General features: G+C 40.3%; 1 pseudogene; it reads left to right on the forward strand.

Moving 5' to 3' along the window:
- The first annotated feature begins 9,604 nt into the window (after nt 1-9,604).
- Nucleotides 9,605-11,931, forward strand: LOC141806703 (coiled-coil domain-containing protein 106-like; annotated as a pseudogene).
- Nucleotides 11,932-12,745: the final 814 nt, after the last annotated feature.

Genomic DNA, 12,745 nt, shown 5'->3' on the forward strand with positions numbered 1-12,745 from the left:
AGGTTTCAAACCTTCGCTGCAAATAGGGTAATGACCATAAGGGATTCTTCAAATGTTTCTCAGTGGAAATGTGTTCCCACATCACAAAATCCAGCAGACGATGCTTCAAGAGGTTTGAAGGCAGAAAATCTGGCCAAGCAGAGATGGATTGAGGGTCCAGTCTTTCTCTGGGAACCTGAAGAAAGGTGGCCAACATGCCCTGTGGACATCACTCTCCCTGCTGATGACCCAGAAATCAAACAAAAATTCATGGCGAATGCGACTGTCGCTGACAGTGAGAATGCCACTTATCAGCTGATCACATATTTTTCTGACTGGCAGAAGCTAAGAGTCACTGTAGCTTGGTTTATCAAACTGAAAGACATTTTGCTGAAGCTGAGTAAGCAAAGGAAACTGCTGGAGCTGGCAAGTGCTACTGCTAATGGAGCAACATCATTGGACATGCACAAAGAAATGCAAGACATCAGAGCTTCATTTGGGAATCAAAGAGTGACACAGGATGATCTCTCACTTGCTGAGACAGCAATCTTTTCTTTTTGCCAACATAAGGTGTTCCATCAAAAAATTGCTGCATTGAGGAATAACTTGGAAGTAAAGATTGGAAGCAGCATACGCAGACTGGATCCAATCTTAGAAGGAGGTCCTCTGGGAGTCGGAGGTGGACTGAATAAGGCAGCCATGCCTGAGGACATAAAACACCCCCTCATCTTGTCAAAAGACATACATGTTTCCAGTGTAATACTCTGTCACTTTCATGAAAGACTTGGCCATGGGGGAAGAAATTATCTTCTTTCCACTGTCAGGAAAAAAATATTCCAATTCTGCTGTGCGCACAATCATAGAAAGATGCAAATTCTGCAGGTGTTACAGAGAAAAAAATGGCAAACAAGAGATGGCAGATTTGCCCACAGAAAGAGTCCGATCTCCTGCTTTTTACCAACGTTGGTGTGGATTATTTCTGCCCCATTGATTTCAAAAGTGGATGCAACATTGTGAAACGGTACCGAGTGATCTTTGCTTGCATGGAAAGCTGAGCCGGTCTCTTGGAGGTAGCCTATCTCTTGATACAGACTCCTGCATTGACGCTTTGAGAAGATTCATCTGTAGGAGCGGACAAGTTTCTTATTTGAGATCTGACAATGGGACCAACTTTGTGGGGGTGGAAAGGGAGTTAAGGGAAGCCTTGGGCTCTTTAAATCAAAACCTCATTGAAACAGCCATGGCACAAAGAGGAGTTTTTTCTGCTCTTAACGAAGGCAGACACTTTTCTTCTAGCTCCCTTCTCCCTATCTGACCTGCTTGGTCTTGGTCTGTCTCTTGATTGGCTGGTCTCTCAACACAATTGATCAAATTTTCTCAACAAGGAAATTGGGCAGAGGGGAGCCCGCCTGCTCCGGCGGAATGTTTGCAGCGGGGTATAAAATCGACCTAGGATACTTGGAGGACCGTATGCCTGTTGATCCTTTCCGTCGAGGATGTTGTAGATGTCCACGTATTTGGAATTGTGATGACAGGCTTTCTGCTGTTTGGAGCTGGTGCTTTCCTGATTTATCAAAAACTTCAGAAGACGCAGACTGCTGTTTTGGCAATCAACAAGCTGCCCGTCATTGAGGGATTGTGCAGGGCTGTCAACACTCAAGAGTCAAGCAATATGCGAGCTTCATTGCAGGCAGGATACGATGGATAACAACTTGGAGAAGTTGTCAGCTCGGCTCGGCTGTAATGGGCCACCAAAGTAGGTCATTTGAATCGCCTCAGAGATGACCGGTAAAAACTCTAAAGCAGACAGAAAATTTTACAGTCTGCCTGACCCAAACGATTTTTATCTCTTTTGGCTCCTCCTTGGTAGGCTGATAACGCTCTACTCTCCTGGGTGTTGGGTGTTTATACAGAAACATTAGCTTATTCTTTGGTGTAGTTTCTAACCAGTTTGAACAATGTTTAGAGACAAAGTTTTTGGCGCCATTTGTTCTGTAGCTTATGTTTCATGTCTCATGATGATGTCCCGTTGCAGAAACTAACAGGCATAAAATTCATTCTTTGTATGTTCGGTAGCAAAGGCAAAGATGAGATTTTAGAAGACATTTCATGTGTGTTTGGTTTATTTGTCTCTTTACAGGGATGTGTTTAAAATATCAACCCCCTATTTCTGTTCAAACATCTAGCTGCATGTAACTGTTTATTTTGTCCACTAGATGTCACAGTTGGGCTGTGTAGCATTGCTGAAGGAGCAGAGGTACAGGGGAGATTTCAGAGGACAATTCATGTGTTTTTCTGTCTTCTTACAGTGAATAAATGCTAGAAAAGCCGTGAATATGTCAGCTCCCTCCATGTGCCAAACTTCAAAACATTTTATTGCTCTCCTCCATTAGTAAACCAAAAACTAGGTAAACTACCAGGATAGATAACAGATAAACTGTAGTGTTTATTGTATTAGTGTTTTGTTTGCTTCACACAGATTCTATGCATGTTTTGTTTCAACATAAAGTTGTGGGTCTTTTTTGCTCCTTTTAAGTTCTAGAGTTAATTTAATGAAAGGACATAGACGGGGGTGGTGTGTAAGGAGTTGTATATGGGGTCGATTTTTGACTAGAAGAATGATAGGAAGGAGCTGCATTTGTCAGTGGTAAAGGAGTTAGAAGTGTATCGATGGGGATGAGGAGTTTGCCAATGGTGAGGCTGCAATGTCCACTGGGGCTGAGAGGGGCCAGAGCAAGTAGAGGTGTTTGGAGTTCGGACCATCAAGTCAAGTCAGCTTTATTTATAGAGCACCTTCAAGAAGACAGCAGTCAATCAAAGTGCTGTACACAAATACAAAGAAATAAGTAAATATAACAATAAAAACAATAAAAAGATAGAAAAACATTGTAATAAAACAGTAAAATTTTAAAAACTAAAAACTAAGGTGCCTGTGATTTATAAGAGCTCATCGATGAAACGCCAGGGAGAAAAATTGGGCCTTTCAGGAAGATTTAAAAATCTCTATGGTCGGGGAGGCTCTCATATGGATGGGGAGACTTTACCACAGTCTGGGGGCAGCCGCTGCAAAGGCCCTGTCACCTCTCGACTTGAGTCTGGTTTTGGGAACCTCCAACAGCAGCTGGTCAGAAGATCTAAGGGCTCTGGTTGGGGAGTATAGATGTAGCATTTCAGACAGGTAGAGAGGGGCAAGACCATTGAGGGCTTTAAAAGTGATTAAAAGAATTTTAAAATCAATGCGAAAACAGACTGGGAGCCAGTGGAAGACGTGTGTAATGTGGTCACGTTTTTTCTTTCCAGAGAGGAGTCGAGCAGCAGCGTTGTGGATGAGCTGAAGACGGTTAATTGATGACTTATCCATGCCAACGTATGAAGAGTTACAGTAGTCAAGTCTACATGTAACAAAGGCATGGATAGTATTTTCAAGATCTGCCTGTGAAAAGTAGGCCTTAGCCTTAGCTAACAGACGGAGTTGGAAGAAGCTAGCTTTAACAACAGCACTGATCTGCTTGTCAAAGTTAAAATGGTTATCTAGGATGACACCAAGGTTCCGAACATTAGTCTGAATGTTAAAACGCAAGGGGCCCAGATTTTCTGCAAAGCAGGCCGTTGTGGGGGTATATCCTCCAAAGAAAATGATCTCTGTCTTAGATTCGTCTTATACTGTAGAGGAAGATGGGGCACTGCGGTTTGAGTGTAAACCATAGACATAGACGGTATATAGAGTGGACAGCGTGGCTCCGCCACTTATCATTGTACGGTTTTGAAGCCAAAATACTGCTATCTCAGGCGCCACCATTGTAGCAGTTTGGAGCCAGAGTCTGTGCAGTAGAGACGATGAGGGATTCTGGGGGAATCTGAGTGGAGCTGAGTGACAAATATATATTTTTTTTCTTTCGAGAATCTAATCACTTCCTGACTCTACCTCCCGACATATTTTACCATCCCTGAAAAAAAAAACATGAGAACGGCAGCTGTCAATCATCGTTAAACGTTACATAAAGCCTCTTTTTTAACCTCGTATAACTAATGAAAATGGAACCAAAAAAAGAGGACTTGAATACAAGACAGCCAAATGATATCTTCAAATCACTGCAACAATCGGACGTGAGAAACATTTCTACGAGGTGTAATGATTTTTTTAAGTTTGACCACAGCCCATCTGGAATGGCTGGAAAGCCGTTTTTTTAACCTATACTGCAGCCAGTCACCAGGGGGAGCAGTCTTTGTGGAGACCTCACTTTGAGCCGAGCAAGCAGACGTCCATTTTTTTTACAGTCTATGGTGTCAATCACATGGTTGAGTGTGGACAGCGTGCTGCAGATTGACTGTTTATATACAGCTGCCCAGTTTGTCTGGAATGGAAAAGGAAATGGAAAAGTTTATTGAACGCTGATTTTGTGATCTCGCACTGTCGACAAGATGCATCCACGCAGCCGACGCAAATGATAATTCAACGGACAGATGACAGGAGTGAATGGAATGGACCGGGAAGTTTGTCAAGGATGTCAGAGACTGCTGCTCCAGGGGAACAATACGTTGTTGCATTAAAAAAAAAAAAAGACATTTCTTATGATGGAGTCTCCAATTAGGCGAGGGGGTGGTACCATTGAATGGGGAGAGGGATCAGTTAAGCTGTCCCCTGTGTGATCTGAATGCAACCCAACACAGCCTAAACACAAGTTCTGCATCTTCCAGGAGTCAGGTATAAACTGAAGAGTAACTGCCATGAAGCAGGATGTGGCCCTGCTGGTCCACAGGTCAGTGGTGCATGAGAAGAAGGGATTACCATGAAGACTGTCCAGGATTTCACCTTTTATCTCATTGTACATGGCAGGGATCTCTGTGTCCATGAAGTAATTACGTGAAGGAAGGGAATATTTATTATTTAACTTCTGGACAAGTCTGCAGAATCCAGGTTTCCCAACCGTGTAAATAGGTACCTGATCAAGGCAAATAAATTCTGCCACAGCCCGGTTCAGCTTCTTCGCTTCAGGTGATTTAGAGTCGTACTTTTTCTGCTGTTCAATGGCATCATTTATTTTAGGCTGGGACAGTGTTGTTGTTTCTGCAGGTTTTGTCTTCTCCGCTTCGAGTTCACTCTGATGCTAATAGATAAAGAGAAATAGTTTTTTTTTTTTTAAATGGTATGGTTTCCTATTGTTCAGACCTTTGAAATAACCATGATCTTTATTAATCTTAGAAATAAACTAAAGTATACATAAAAGTAAAGTTGTAAAGCACAACAACATCTAAGTTAATTTCTTTCTGACAATATAGTCGCCATGGCCAGGGTTAGAGTTTTCAATCATGATATCCTGTAAAATACTTTGATTAATAACTTTTCAAATTATAAGACACTTTGCATAAAAAGATTACGGCCCATGCACTGGATAATTTTGCGTGTGCATGATAAACTTCTGTTTTATTTTTGCCGATGTTCCAATCAGATTCAAAATGTTTTTTTTTGGTCATCAATATTATTCCCTGGATGTGGAGAGCACATAAACATGGGTATGACTAGATCCGCCCCTGGCTAAGACAACACAGCTCTCCTGATGCAAGCTTTAAAGTGATACTCCAGGATGGAACAAGTTGGGTCCTATCACAAGGTTTAGGGCAGAAATGACCCCTACAGCAGTGTTTTTGTGCAGCAGAAGCCCAGAGCGCTCGCACCAAACACCCCCTCCCTGCTCCTCTGCTAGTTTCCACTGCACTCAGCCGGGGCAGATTTTACTTGATCAAAAACACAAATAAACGGACTCCCACCGAAAAGATCTGATATCTGTCTGCATTCACGCTTTATTCAGAGAATTTTCAGCACGTTACTTTTACACAAAAACACAGCTAAATAAGGCTCTAGTTCTCATCGTGTCTCTTTGTCCTGGCAGACTACCTGAGTTTGTTTATATCTGGCACGCCGCGCGCGGACTGACACACTAAGCGGCGAGCACCTCATAGCCAGCTGTGGCTCTGCAGCGGAGGTAGCGCCGTTTTGCAACACGATGAGAACTAGAGCCTTATTTAGCGGTGTCTTTGTGTGAAAGTAACGCGCTGAAAATTCTCTAAATAAAGCGTGAATGCAGACCGATATCAGATTTTTTTGGTGGGAGTCCGTTTATTTCTGTTTTTGGTCAAGTAAAATATGGCCCCGTCTGAGTGCAGAGGAAACCAGCAGAGGTGCAGGGAGGGGGTGTTTGGTGCGAGCGCTCTGGGCTTCTGCTGCACAAAAACACTGCTGTAGGGGTCATTTCTGCCCTAAACCTTGTGATAGGACCCAACTTGTTCCATCCAGGGGTATCACTTTGAGTTATACTGTTAGTTAACAACCTTACCTTTCTGAAGTGTTTGTGTAAGTCAGGGTGTCTGCACAGAGGTGCTTTGCTAATTTGGTTGTGTTCGCTCCTTTTGTTAGCACAGTCCGTTTGCTTCGCTTGCAGATCGGCTTGCATCTATCCTGCGGCTTTTGGTGTGAGTCTAGTTCAAAACCGAAGTATTTCCAGACAGCACTTCTAGCGTTTTGTTTTTCAACCAAAACGAGTTGCGAGGGTCCCGCACTTGCCATATTTAACACGAAAAACTGCCATCGACATTAATTAATCCTTCCAGTGTAAGCTCTCTCTCTCAACTACGAGGCAGGACTCAGGGAGGGAGGGGGCTGCATGCACTCCGTGTGCATGCAGCCTGTGTGTATGTCTTGACGCCAGCACATGTCTAACTAGGGAAAGATGTTGAGTACTGATCTATCCATACTGGGGGAACTTTATATTGAATCGTTTGCTAAATTTCAGGATCGATATTTACCAATAAAATGATACTTTTGACAACACTACTTTTCTCATTACTTTTTAAAAATCACTCTGCAAAAACAAACAACAAATGGGTAGTTTACAAAAGAAATAACTATAACTCACTACTTACTTTCCTCTTATGAGAGAATTTACTCTCATCTAACATCACAAAGCAATGATGTTCACCAATCTTCAATTTCCTGTGGTATCTTAGTTTGTCAATGGCTGCAATGTAGACCTTGAGAGATGGAAGTTTAATATTAGAGTTTGTTCAGTCAGGTAAATTGTTCCAAATGTTACGTTCTTCTCGATCAAAATACGTTCTACTGATTTAAATATAAATCTAGAGAATTACTGCAGACTTTTTTGAGCTTCAGATATATAGTAGTCTTCTCTTTAACACATACATGTCAAATGTATGTTGTGATCTCCAATTATGCACTATTCCTGATTTAAGAAATACTGTTGGGTAGCAAACAAGTTGAGACTGAAATACGGGCAAAATAAATTGTTGGAAACTTGTTTTTCTGACAACACTTGAATGCAGCACACATATAATGTTTAGAGGCAAAGTTCTGACCTAAGCCCATGCACTATAGCTTAAAAACCCTTTCATATCATTGATACAACACCTTTCTGAAAGTGGAAGCCATCATCGTCAAAGTTGGACTGCTGCTGGCAACGCCATCCTCCATCATGTCCATCTGTCTCAGCCTCAGTCCCTGAGAATACCTTTGACAGAAATGGTTGCTATTATTAGATTTAAAAATTAAAACATAAATCATGTACAGGTTATCACAAATCTATGAGTAATTTGGACTTTAGCATTTGTATGTGGTATTTAAATCGGTAATGTTGACAAATAAAAAACCAACCGATAGATGAACTCCAAATGGCTTTTGAGAGGCCTACGAGAGCTGAAGAAGATGGATCCACTTCTGACAGACCTCCTCTTCTGGCTATGGCCTTTCCTGCCACAAGAACTAATAGGTGAGTAAGAAAATAATGCTAATAATTATTAATTGGGGATAGATTAAACACTGCAAGTGATAATCACAAAATATTACATCTGTGCAGTGCTGGCAGGGCTGTATGCTTAGCTTTTTCACTAGGAGCTCCTAAAAGAAAAAATTGGAGCATGAATGTTCTTCAATAGCATAATTTTATTATTAATATTCAAAAAATGTAAGGTTGTCCTCAAGCTCTAGCCAAGGGAATAGTTTAATCCAAGGGCGCAACTACCTACTTTCTGAGGGGTATGCAGACACTTGACAGACACCACCTCCCCCGCCTTTTTTATGTTTACATGTATAAATCTAATTTATTTGTCTACTTCTAACCATAAGACTTTTATTACACTTTAATTTCAAGTTACATATTACAGCAGGTGATAAGCTTAATCAAAAACAAAAAATATCCTTATTGGATGTAAGTTACTGATTTCATGCTGCATCCAATCAGACAAATCAGATACATCACAACTGCACTGTAGTATTATACCCCAGTAAAGAACATATACTTTCTTAGCTTTTTAAAATCGTTTATCACAATGGGCCGTTATTTGACACCGCACGTCATACTTTTGCGGTTGTTCAAAGTCTGTAGGACAGCAGATCAGTATCTTATTTTATGCCTGAAAATGCATTTCTTATCAAAACTAGAACTTGTAGAGAATGTAGACAACGGGAAGGTGGGACTAGATACTCCTTGGATTACCTTCACACCTGCTGCGACAGTTAAGTTTTTGAATGAACAGCGCAGCACAGCTCTATTTCTCCTGAGTCACTGTAGCTCATCCTGCACAATACATACAAAGATATTCATGAATTCATTTCTCCCCCTCCCTCCTCCGAAGTCGTTCACAGGATGTGAAAAGAGAACATGTCTGAGCACAAAATTAATGTAGCAATGTTTCTTACCATACATATCCATCAGCTTTGGAGACAAGGTTTAAGTGCATGGGCCTTTTGCAGGTGGAACAGATCATGCAACGCTTTAGGATTCCTCTTCTTTGCTACTATTTTTCTTCAGCTGCGTATCATGTCTTCTTGTCGTATTAATCGACGAATTTCATCACTCAATAGATTCGCCATGTTGTCATCCTTCACCTGAAGAGCGGGCAGCGATCTCCCACTTGCGCCCCAAATTGCCTTCTGGGACTGCTGCGTTCACAAATCGTTACGCTGGGAAAAGTTGCTAAAAATAAATAGAATGGCTCCCCAACCTATAATTCGTTACTTTAAAGTCTAAAATTCTGCTGTCTTTTCAGAGCTGTTTTTTGCTAACATTTCAACGTAAATTCCATTTGTAATTATACATTATAATGGCTGCTTAGTTTATCTTACACAGGGACTACAGCAATATGTAAAGGTGAATTGCTGTTGTATTGACTCAATTAGTTAGCCTGTGTTGGCAGGTAACATCAGCTGAGAGGTTATACAAGTGAACTGAAATCAAGCAATTGAACGTATTTACAGCATGAACAAAATTTATTGATTGCCAGAAGCCAGAATCTCTCAGTTCTGATTAGTCCTGAACATAGCACAGGGGACCAAGAAGACGACAGCGAGAAGGCGCACTTGACTTGACACCAGGTTTGCAAAGAAAGGCGGTCTAAGGCTACGGTCCGTAGGCATAGGTTTTGTCGGCTAAGCTGAAACGGTAGCATCCAGGCCACTTGAGAAAGCTAATCCAGCCAACATGTTTAAAAAGCAAACGTTAGTGTGACTGTGGGAGCATTTTGCTGTAAAGTTTGAATCATATTCAAACTAACAACAGCCAAAGCATAATGCTTAAAATGCTAACCCTTGGTGAATTATGTTTTATGAATAGCCATGTCCACAAGAAGGGGAACTGTGAATCCTCCACCACCAAAAGACAACAGGGCCTCCACTCCTGCTGTGGACGAAGAGAAAATGGGTACGTATCGCCATCTAAGGTTTTTTATTTTTTGTAGATTGTCCAAAATGCATCTTGAAATGTGGACTTTGTTCACAATATTGAAGCTCATAAGTTGTAGCTGAAACTTGTAGTCTTATTCAAACCATTTTATACATTGGAAAATTTAAAGTTAGATGATTCCTGGTTGAGTCATGTCCAGCATGGCTTAAAAAGGTTATAGATTGTGTTTCAAACTTGATATAACAAGCAGCTTTCAGCTAAAATACTTAAATTTAAGAAGATCTTTTTTGTGATCCTTGCTCCATGTGTTGAGCAGCTCCGACTATGAAGCATGAGTTGGCCATGATAAAACTTCAGCTGGAGGCAGAGAGAGAGCGCGGGAGACTCCGAGGAGAAACCATCTAAATGCTGAAGTCAGATAAAAAACTACCTTCAGCGTGAACTGATCAGAAAAGCTGAATTAATGAGGGAACTAGTCAAATCTGGGAACAGATCGTTGGAGCCATCATCTAGTTCAGGTGATCAATTATTAGCCAGGATGTGTTGCTCCTGGGTTATTACATGCGTTTTAGCGCATTTGAATTTTGACAACCACCATCTTGAATTGTTCTACAATGTTTGTTAGAAGCAGAAACACGAAGAAGAAAAAATATGAATTAATGTTTCAGAATTGTGTTTGTGTTTTTTTTTATTGCAGAGTCTTCCAACAGTCAGGTGAAAAGAGTTTTCATCTCTGACGAAGAATCTGAAGTTGCTTCAACCTTAGCCATTGACTCACCATTGTCTGATTTGTCCATGGAAGATGAGTCCAGGAAGAAGAAAAGGCTAAAGAAAAGATTCCAAAAGTAGAGTGGAAGCCCCAAACCAGAAACCAGTCATGTTCGAGGTAAGATTGTTTTATATATGAGCAATGAGTGAAATTGAATGTTTTAATTGTGTGTTTGAAGTGCTTGCAAAAAAACAATATAAACTGTGAACTAATAATGATTAATGAAAAGATCGATCTGACTGTATTTTACCTAAAAGTAAATTTTTGTTAGTATGTCATTAATGCTCCAGTTGATAAGTTGATGAAAGTGAAAGTGAACTCTGCACTTGGTTCAGAAATTTTAAGACAAATACTCTGTCAGGTCTTTTATGAACCTCTGCCAAGCGCCCCCCCCCCCCCCCCCCCCCCCCCCCCCCCCCCACACACACACACACACACACACACACACACACACACACACACACACACACACACACACACACACACACACATAAAGTATCTGTAAATGCACCCACAGACAACGAACAGTTTTCACAGACTCAAAAACAATCTAACATTTCTCTCATCATGAAACTTACTCATCTTAGCTGACATACATGAAACTGTGCACTATATCAATGATAGGAAACAGTTTTGAACACAACTCTTGAGTGTCTGCGTGTGTGGAGGGAGGGGTGAAAAGAGGGAGCTGACAGTGTGTATCAGGTGTTCAGCATCTTTCATTCATATTTAGTTGCATGTCTCAGAGCACATAAAAAACAACCATTATCAAAATAAACATAAGGAGTATATTTTACAAGACATCCAAATATCACTTTGAAATGCTATGGTATATATAAAATACATATTTTGCTTATTCTGCAGATAGTTTGATTTGGCTGGATTCCCATTTGTTGTACCTCATGTCCAGTGATAGTTATAACTTCAGTGATTTGCTCAACATGATTTTGAGAAAGAACCACTTCAAGTCATGCCTCGCTCTTCTTCATGTTGTTGTTATGTTGGGGGTTGGGGGGGAGGTGTTTCTAACAGCCTCTTATTATACACCTAACAGCCCCTTTGTTTTGATTTTGCTCAGATGCAACATTATGTTATACATACAACATCATGTACTCTCCTTTTATGAACTGGACATACAAGTTAATGCATTGTCTTCACAATGACAGATGATCTTTTTTTCTTTCAGTAAAAAACTGCAGAGAGATCATTAAAAGGTACAAGGCAGTGCTGAAAAGCTACAGTGAGGGGGGGTCCATGAAATCTGTCTTTGAAGAAGTAGGTGTTGACCACAACACAATCGCCAGAACGGCAGTCATCGCAGAGCTTAACCTCGCAGCCCCTGAAGCTTACAGAGCTCTAGGCCAGTGCAATGAGAAATCTGAAAAGCTCTCCACCTTTGTGGACAGATGTCGCGCAGCTATTACAGCTGAGATTAAGGAGCGCATAAGCAAAATGAAAGAGAATGGTGCTTTGCTACTCATTGCACATTAATGTGCAAAAAGTTAGTCTGTTCCAAGTTTTAATTTGTTATGTTACAAATATCATTCTTTAGTCTCTCAGGTGCAGGAATTTTAATTTGTCAGTTATGCAAGTTTTTTTTTTTCTTTTAAAGATGAAAACTTTATACAGTGTCCATTGTTGACATTAAATGTGCAAAAATCTAGTTTGTTTCAAGTTTTATTTGTTAGAAATTACATTCTTCAGTTCTCTCAGGTGCAAGAAATTTAATTTGTGAGCTATGCAAGTTTTTTTTTCTAGATTTCAGTTGTGCTGATGTATAGAGATTGTGCAACATTCTTTATATTTTGTTTTTGCAAAATAAAGTTGTTTTAAAGATCATTACAGTGTTTAATTCTTAACTTAAATTTTACTTCCAGCCAGCAAAATACTGCTCCTGAGTGATTCTAGTTGTTGTGTTAGAATGTCATACAATTGCTAATAACTTTATGCAGTGTTGTCACTTTACTAAAAGCTCTTAAATTCATCCCATAACATATTAATGATATTTATAAGGTATTACGCCCTTTCTGTAACCTAGAATTTAGTGTCTGTTCTATGCTGAGCAGTTCTATGTGTGTCTTTACTACTGGCTAAAGTAAAGATGGTTATAATGTGACCCAGGACTTCTGATTTTTCATTCTAAACACTTTTCACTTGAGTATGCAGGTATAAAACATTATAAGGGCTTGATTTATTATATATTATTCCCACACTTGCGATACTTTATAAACCTTGGTATAAGATCTTATACATGATTATACAGCATTATAATGACAGTTATGAAGCATTATACATGCATTATAAC

The sequence above is a fragment of the Halichoeres trimaculatus genome, unplaced genomic scaffold, assembly GCF_033239565.1.
Source record: "Halichoeres trimaculatus isolate MK-OKI-2021-1 unplaced genomic scaffold, fHalTri1.1 fHalTri1_scaffold_17, whole genome shotgun sequence".
Lineage (NCBI taxonomy): Eukaryota > Metazoa > Chordata > Actinopteri > Labriformes > Labridae > Halichoeres > Halichoeres trimaculatus.